Source organism: Atta colombica, unplaced genomic scaffold, assembly GCF_001594045.1.
Source record: "Atta colombica isolate Treedump-2 unplaced genomic scaffold, Acol1.0 scaffold151, whole genome shotgun sequence".
NCBI lineage: Eukaryota > Metazoa > Arthropoda > Insecta > Hymenoptera > Formicidae > Atta > Atta colombica.
The window spans coordinates 198,394-206,317 of NW_017259241.1; the positions used below are offsets into that span (position 1 = coordinate 198,394).

The 7,924-nt window shown below is 27.5% G+C and overlaps 1 protein-coding gene across 1 annotated transcript in view; it reads right to left on the minus strand.

Annotated features, from left to right (window-relative positions):
- The window catches only part of LOC108685361 (ATP-citrate synthase), a 52,042-nt gene extending 45,631 nt beyond the window's left edge, over positions 1 to 6,411 (minus strand). The window contains exon 1 of the mRNA XM_018190115.1: positions 5,943 to 6,411. The gene's annotated coding sequence lies outside the window, so the exon portion shown is untranslated. The remainder of the gene's footprint in view (positions 1 to 5,942) is intronic.
- Positions 6,412 to 7,924: the final 1,513 nt, after the last annotated feature.

Here is a 7,924-nt window from a genome sequence, read left to right on the forward strand (position 1 = left end):
ACCAGAAAGAATGCATGGAATATAATCGATCATGTAAGAAGACAAGATGTATCATTTCCGAGGAGTAGAAGAGTGAATTAGAGACCAAAATTTGTTTGGCTATTCCAATACGCCAGCGCTATTATGCGCAGGAAAATGCATAAAGGCCAAAATTTGATTGATTATTTTCAGTATTGCTATCGCCATTATGCATAATGGTACACTTTGTATTCTTACATTATGTAACCGATGACAATGACGACCTATCTGAATCTTACAAAAAAGTTACAGATCCGGACTTTGCATCGCAATATCTCTTTATAGGACATATAGAGAAAAATAAAAGCATGTATAATACAATCGGAGTGTAACTATTTTTTAATTTAACTATTTTTTTAATTTAAGTGTACTTAAAACTCGACCGAGTCAGCCAGCTGTTACTGAGATCCGGCGATAATCCCAAGCGCAATTCACCAGGTCGTAAAGTAAACGAGTACGACAATGGTCTAATTTCCACCGAGAGTTTAATCCGAGTCAGAAATAATTTTAACCGATATTGTAGTTCACATAAACAAACGTCGAGTTTTTGAAATTAAACTTAATTTTATCGCGACGAATCTGAAGACACGGTAGTGTCTCGGTGCGAAGACATTGGTTTAATTTCCACCGAGAATTTACCATAATCCGGATCAAAATGTAAGAACCAATCAATTACAGTCGACGATTCCCCTGTCGTTCGACTATAACAGGATTAAACCCTCGGTAAAAACTAGATCAGTGTCTCATGCCATGTCTTCGCGCTAAGACACTACCATGTCTTCAAATTCGTCGTGATAAAATTAAGTTTAATTTCAAGAACTCGACGTTGTTTATGCGAACTACAATATCGGTTAAAATTATATCATCTTTCGACTTTTTGAGCATAACTTTTGTCAAAGTGAATCGAATGCGCTCAAATTTATACAGTAGACACTTGGTAGCAAGTATACCTTGTACGTAAAGTATGAGATTTGATTATGTACACCATGATTTTTTAATTTTTTTATTAATTTTTCCAGAATCACATTATAGTATTTTCTTTACTTTTTATGATACAGCCGTAGTTTTTACCGTCATAACCCCCCTTTAGTAATTAGACTTAGTGTTTTATATTATGACAAATACTCGTGGTACTAATAGATGAACTATAACAGAAAGTCATTGTAAAGAGCCACAAACAAGGATGAATATATATATAAGATGCAATTTCACATCAATACATCAAGTTTCTTAAGGTCTAAAAGTCTAGCAAAGCTATGTTAAAAAGAAGAATGGCCAATCATTTTATATTACTTTTCTCGTCGATTGCAACATCCTTCGCATATCTCGCAGCAATCCACATCGGCGTCGGACATTGCTGAAGAAATATTGACTTCTGAACAATCTGATCCGTCGAAAGAATGTGTGATCGATGACCCGAATGAAGAAACCATTAATTTCCGCAAAAAATTGGAAGGCGCAAGTAGTGTGGATCAAAGCACACTTCGACTAGACACCTCAACAATAATCTAATGTCTTATATACCATAATTTTGATTTTTGTCTGATATAATTTTGACCGGTATTGTACATATCTGTGTACCATTTCATAAATACAAATTGCAAAACTTTTATATCAAGCAAATGTTATGATAGTGACAGCTCTAATACCATATTGAACTAAGAAATGATAAAGATCTCAATTTAAACTAGGAATTTTGATAAATTTAAGTAGAATTTTTTAGCTAATTCCGAGGAAGAGTGGCATGCTCTCTCTCGTGCTTAGCGCCCAATATTCAGTATTAAGAGTTAAGAGCTAGTGAAATTTGTAGATATTATTTGATATATTATTGATGTATTATTGATGTATTATTTGATATATGGCCGACTCTAAATACTTTGTGGGATTAGAACTGCTTAGCCACGATATTAGAAAAAGTGGTTCGTGGCCGGGAACAGAGGATATCTTGGAGAATGTATCAGATATCCGAAAAGTATCCACTATCTGATACTATCAGACACTTTTTTACTATCCAACCGGATAGTCGGATATCATTAATATCCGGGAATATATCCGATTAAAATTGGATATCATTAAATTGTTGATTTTTTTTTTGTGTAAATGTTGTAGAAACAAGTACACATATTAATGATGCTATAATATCTTATACACTGTTGTAAAATTGTAATCTTTTTCTCTATAGACATTTTTTTTAGAAAACATTTTCTCGAAATTATCCGTTGGATATCCGACTCGAAAAAATTGCCTTCTCGGATATCCGATTAAATACCGATTAAATAGATATTCGATGTTATGTTCTATCCGATATCCAATAATTTTACGATTCGGTGCATCCTTAATTTTTAAACAATTTTTTTTGTTCTCCACATAAACTCCTCACAGACACGTATTAATGCGTATACTTTAATTCTAGAAAATGATTTTCAAATTTATAAACAAAGAAAAAAATAATTATTATACAAAAATTATTGCATTTAATCAATATAAACAACTTTAGGATCAAAGTTATATAATTTATGAAACAATAATCCATAGATCAGTAGTTTGTACGAAGAAATAATGTGGAGTTTTTAAAATTGGATCTAATTATACATCTAATTATACATCTAATTAAACATCTAATTATACATCTAATTAAAACATTATTGTTATATGAAAATTTAGACATATGATACGTGAGATATTGATATATGTAGCAATATAATGATACGTAAATCGTTTGTGTGTAAGTGCTACTTGCAATATGACTCTAATCCTTTAAAATTCCATTAATATTTTTATATGTAGAATAATCATACATTATGTAAAAAAATTATGTAAATAAAAATTATATTTCATTAAAAAAAGTCACCTTGAAAATTTGGAGAAACCTAGAGAGAATTTATGAAAATCAAAACGAGAAAACGAGATAAGTTCCAAACTTAAAACATTTTTTAGAATCATATAACATTTTTTAGATAATTTGGAAGATAACTGCATTCTAAACTTCAAATGGGACACCCTGTATACTATTATTTATATAATTACTTATATAATTACTTATATATATGCAAACAAGTACACTTTTTTCTTGTTTTTTTCTATTGAAGATAAAGATTAATACTATTATGATAAATGAGTACTCAACGAATAAAAAATTATTACGATTGCCGACAGTTTTCGATTTTTATTACCATTAATTGAAATATTTTTCCAATAAATAATTACATCTTGATATTATTTCCATCCAAATAAAACGTTGTTTAGACCTAACTGATAACGTTAGTTACTACATAATTAACTGTTTGCAACTCTCTATAAAGTTATAACAACTCTTTGTAGCGAAAATTGAAACTATCTTTGCATACAAAGCAATTTCCCAACGTTATCTATAAACAATAATAAATACGCCACGAATTTAAAACAAGAAACGTGTATCTCGATTTAGACGCATTTTTGTTATTTCTTGCTTGCATAATTGAAAATGTGGGATGTATATGTGCACTCTGATATTATATAAGAGATTAGCATTTTAAATGTCACAATAAAGAACGATAAGTAGAAGTTTCCTAAACTTAGAAATTCTTATAGCCTATATACTTGTATGTGTATCTACTACCATATATATTTATATGTATATTGCATATGCGAACGCGTGTACATACAAATATATATATGTAATAAACAAATTAGTATGTACTAATTTAATCATTAATATATCGATACATGAATGACAAAAATTATATATCAATTAATATATCAATATTTTTCTATCGAACTATTCAAAAATTTTTACATACATTTTAATTATAAAAAAGATTATTTTATTCTTTAGAAAAGATTTTTATTTAAGCTTTAACTTTTAAACTGCCGGAAAAGCCACTTTTGTGCTCTTGAGAGTTAAAATTTTTGATAGTATTTTAAATATTAATTATATTAAATATATGAGGTATTCCATGCCGCATCTTTAAAACAGCATCTTTAAAACATCGTCATTTTTTTTTTAATTTACTGACATATTTTACAGACAAAAATATGAGACATGTGTTTCGCAAAAAAAATTTCAAATTTTTTTTTTGTAAAATTATTCACGCTTGTAAGTTAAAAGTTAAGTTAAAGAAATTCATAAAAAACATTCGCTCATGCGAAATTCAAATTATTATATCATCGAAACCATTAGTCTTACAAAAAAATGCAAGAGACCAATTTTAAAGATTTTAAATTGTTTTATGGATATTTTCAATTTATCATTTTTGTATAAATAAGTCATTTTATTTACAAATTTTAACATTTTTCTTCATAAACTTACTAATTTAAAAATTTTGTAAAAATATATTTCCATTTCAATTATGAAATAACTCTGAAAATTTCAAAATGGAACTTGAATGGAATGTACAGTTTAGCTAAAGAAAAGTTCTCTGCATGAGTCTATATATCGTTATATTCATTTATGTTGTCAATATTACGTTTAGAACTCTAGAGATAAATCTATACTCAGAATTGGAATCAGAGATATCAAAAACCCTCAAATACTATTTTTGAGAAAATGAAAAATTTTTTTATTTGACGTCCCCCGCGAAAGCCACTTTTGTGGCTCTGCACAAATCTCGATATTTTACGCCATGTGTATGTTATTTATACAGAAATATTTTCTATATAAGAATTTTGTATACAAGAGAAAAAACTTTTAACGAAAAAATACAGGCAGTCTAAAGATTATATTATTTCATTAGATATAATTATAGATAAAATTATAATATAAAGAATTAAAAAATAAATTTAGGAAACTTAAAACAATAAATTAAATTTAAAATTCTATATGTTAAAAATTTTAAATGTCATGCATAATTATACATAGATACTTACATTAAACAAGCAAAGAAGAAATGATAGAAGAAATGAAGATTCGAAATCTTCAAAAAATAAAATAATTTATTAAATTAACAGATCTGTTTTCTGTGGCTGAATTAGTGTACACTTTTGGAATTTAAAGTGAGGTATATGTTTAATATTTCGAAAATGAAAGAGTTCTAGTACAGCCTAATGCAGGAACAGAAAACGGATCACAAATATAAATTATATTTTTGGTCGTTATAAAAAAATAATTAAATCACAGATATTAAATAATGTCTCATTTTGATTAGTAAAACGATAACTGCTACAATATAATATTACTTACTAAAGGCAAGAAATGGAAGTAACTTGTTACATGTAACAAAGTTACAAGTTACTTTTTTTGTAACTCTACTGGTAATTGCATTATTTTTTTTTATAACTGTAACAGTAACGTAGTTACATTTTTTTTTATAACAATAACAAATTTTACAGTTACTTTTATCATTACTTTGCACACAATTCGATTGAACACAAGCTACTCATAACACTTGAAACTAGAAAGCCTTTAAGCACCTGTCCGTAATTAGTGATCGTCGATTCTTAAAAAGTAACGAAAAAATAATGAAAAGTTACTTTCTCAAGTAATGGTAACTGCAACCACTTACTTTTAAAAATCGATAACTAGTAACTCGTTACTTTTTTTATTCGATAACGAATAACTATATTTTTAAAAAATAACTTTCTATTCCCTGACTAAAAGAATATTTTCTTTTGTTAAAAAAAATTTTTTTTTTAATATTTTTTCGTTTATTTTTCTTTTTATTTAAATATGATGCATACTTCAAATTTATATCTCTTCTTCAAAGAGAATATTTTTCAATAGTTTCTCACTATTGTTGTTCACTTTTGTCACATCGCACTCTCGAAGAAAGAAATTATATGATTGCAGCGAACGATCTGTAAAGATTTTATACGCGGCGAAAGGTTAGTCGAAATTCATTACACCAGAATATAAAAGAGGTTAGGACTCTAAAACAGTCATGTATTATCAATTTAGATTACTATTTCTACCGAATAATTAACTGTTTCAATAATAACTTTTTACTTACGAGTCACAAACAGCTAACTTCCTGAACAGTAAATGTTTGATAGATCTTAAACAATTCCAAGAGTGACACAACGTACATCATCCGCTGACACTGCCATAAAGATTGCTTGAGAATCTTGAGATTGCTCTTGATGGCTTGATGTGTGAGAATATTGCCACAATACCAGAACAAAATATAAAGAAAATGGTTCGACCTTCCTCGATTAATAAAAGCAGGTTGAAGCGATGTTACAGCTTTTTTATTTCAAGAGCGGAGACACTTATCATAAGGTAATGGAAAGTACAATAATAAATAATAAATTTTAATCTTATTTGAATCACATATGTTTAAAAATATCAGATTTAATGCTCTCAAGTTGGCTATATAGCCGCCATTGTATCGTAACTGTGACGATTGTGACGTCATGAGAAACGTCACATCGTATGATCACATTATATGTGGATAACGTGGAGCCGTTTAAACCTTCTCCTTCCTCTCTCTCCAACAACTACATTTCTGTTGTCTCAGACAATGAGAGGAGAGGACAACATGAAGTCTCTGTCGAAGAAAAATTTTTTATATTGAAATTACGATTAAAATATTGAAGTAAAATATAAAGAGTATACAGTAAAAGCGATGCTACAAATGCTTTAAGTTACAAATGCTTGAGACGTCTTTTGATTGGTCAATTAATAAAATTCTTTCTTCTGATTGGTCCATCAAACGCTTCAAAGCATTTATAGCGAGACTTTGATCACAATCGAAATCGCAATGTAATTACGACATTCGTGATCAAAAAAGTCGTCTGAAGGCTTATGTACAGCGTTTTTGTTGGAAAAAAAAGATAAAATATAAATTCATTATATTTTACCCAATCTGCACTATAATAATTGAGATACAGATAATTTTATTTATTATAACGTTCAAGAATTAAATTGCAAAATCCAATTATGTAAATATGCCTCCGTAACTTCATAAAAAGATAAGCTGAAAAAATCTAATATAACGCAATATTATTTTTAGGCAAGGTATTTTTAGACATAAATTAATATTATGTTTTAACTAAATAAAAGTTAAAGTTAATAGTTCATAAATTTAATTTAGTTAAGCTAAAAATTAAACAAAAAACTAATATCATTAAAATTACGTTGTAGGATTAATTTAAATTAAATAAAAAGTTAATTTTGAAAAATATTGTTTTTACTAAATCAAAATATCTTAATTTCTTTTTAACTACTTAAAATATTGAAATAATTATAATATAGATTTTATGAGATAAATTAAATATTTTATTAAATTGTATGAAATAATAAAAATGTTTCTTAACAATAAAAAATAGTATTTTTATATAAGTATTTCCATATTTTAATATTTATATTATAAAAGAAAAATAAAATATAATTAATTTTAAAAAATAAAAATGTTGTGTAATCTTGTACTCCTTTTTGTCTTGGCCGTTCTTTGAAAATTACACAAATAAAAGTTTTTTATTCTTTCTTTTTACTTATTAGATGTAAAGAGAGATAGCATGATAAAAACTGATAATGCTCTCTGAATGTAAACCTATCTCAAGTTCATCTTTAAACACTACGAATGTAACGCCCATTAGGGTATATTCACACAAATTTGCATAGCCGCATAAACGTATGCATAAAGAAAATTGTCCAATCGCATTTTACATGCATCTTTATAAAAGAAATGCGATTGGATAATTTTGTAGCTATGCAAGTTGTGTGGATATAGCTTTACAAATGATCAAAGTGCTTTCTCATGCTCACATTCGACTCATTTTTAGCGTCAAAACAAATCATGTGATAAAAATTCACGAATATCAAGCATTAATTTTGACGCAACCTATTTTAACGCTAAAAATGAGCGTCGAATGACAACACAAAAAAGCACCTTTATTAGTCTCTTTCTAAACTAATTTGTTTAAAATTTTATAGAAAATAATATTAGCATTTAGAGAAATAATTAAAAAAAAAACTTTAATTTAAATAAAA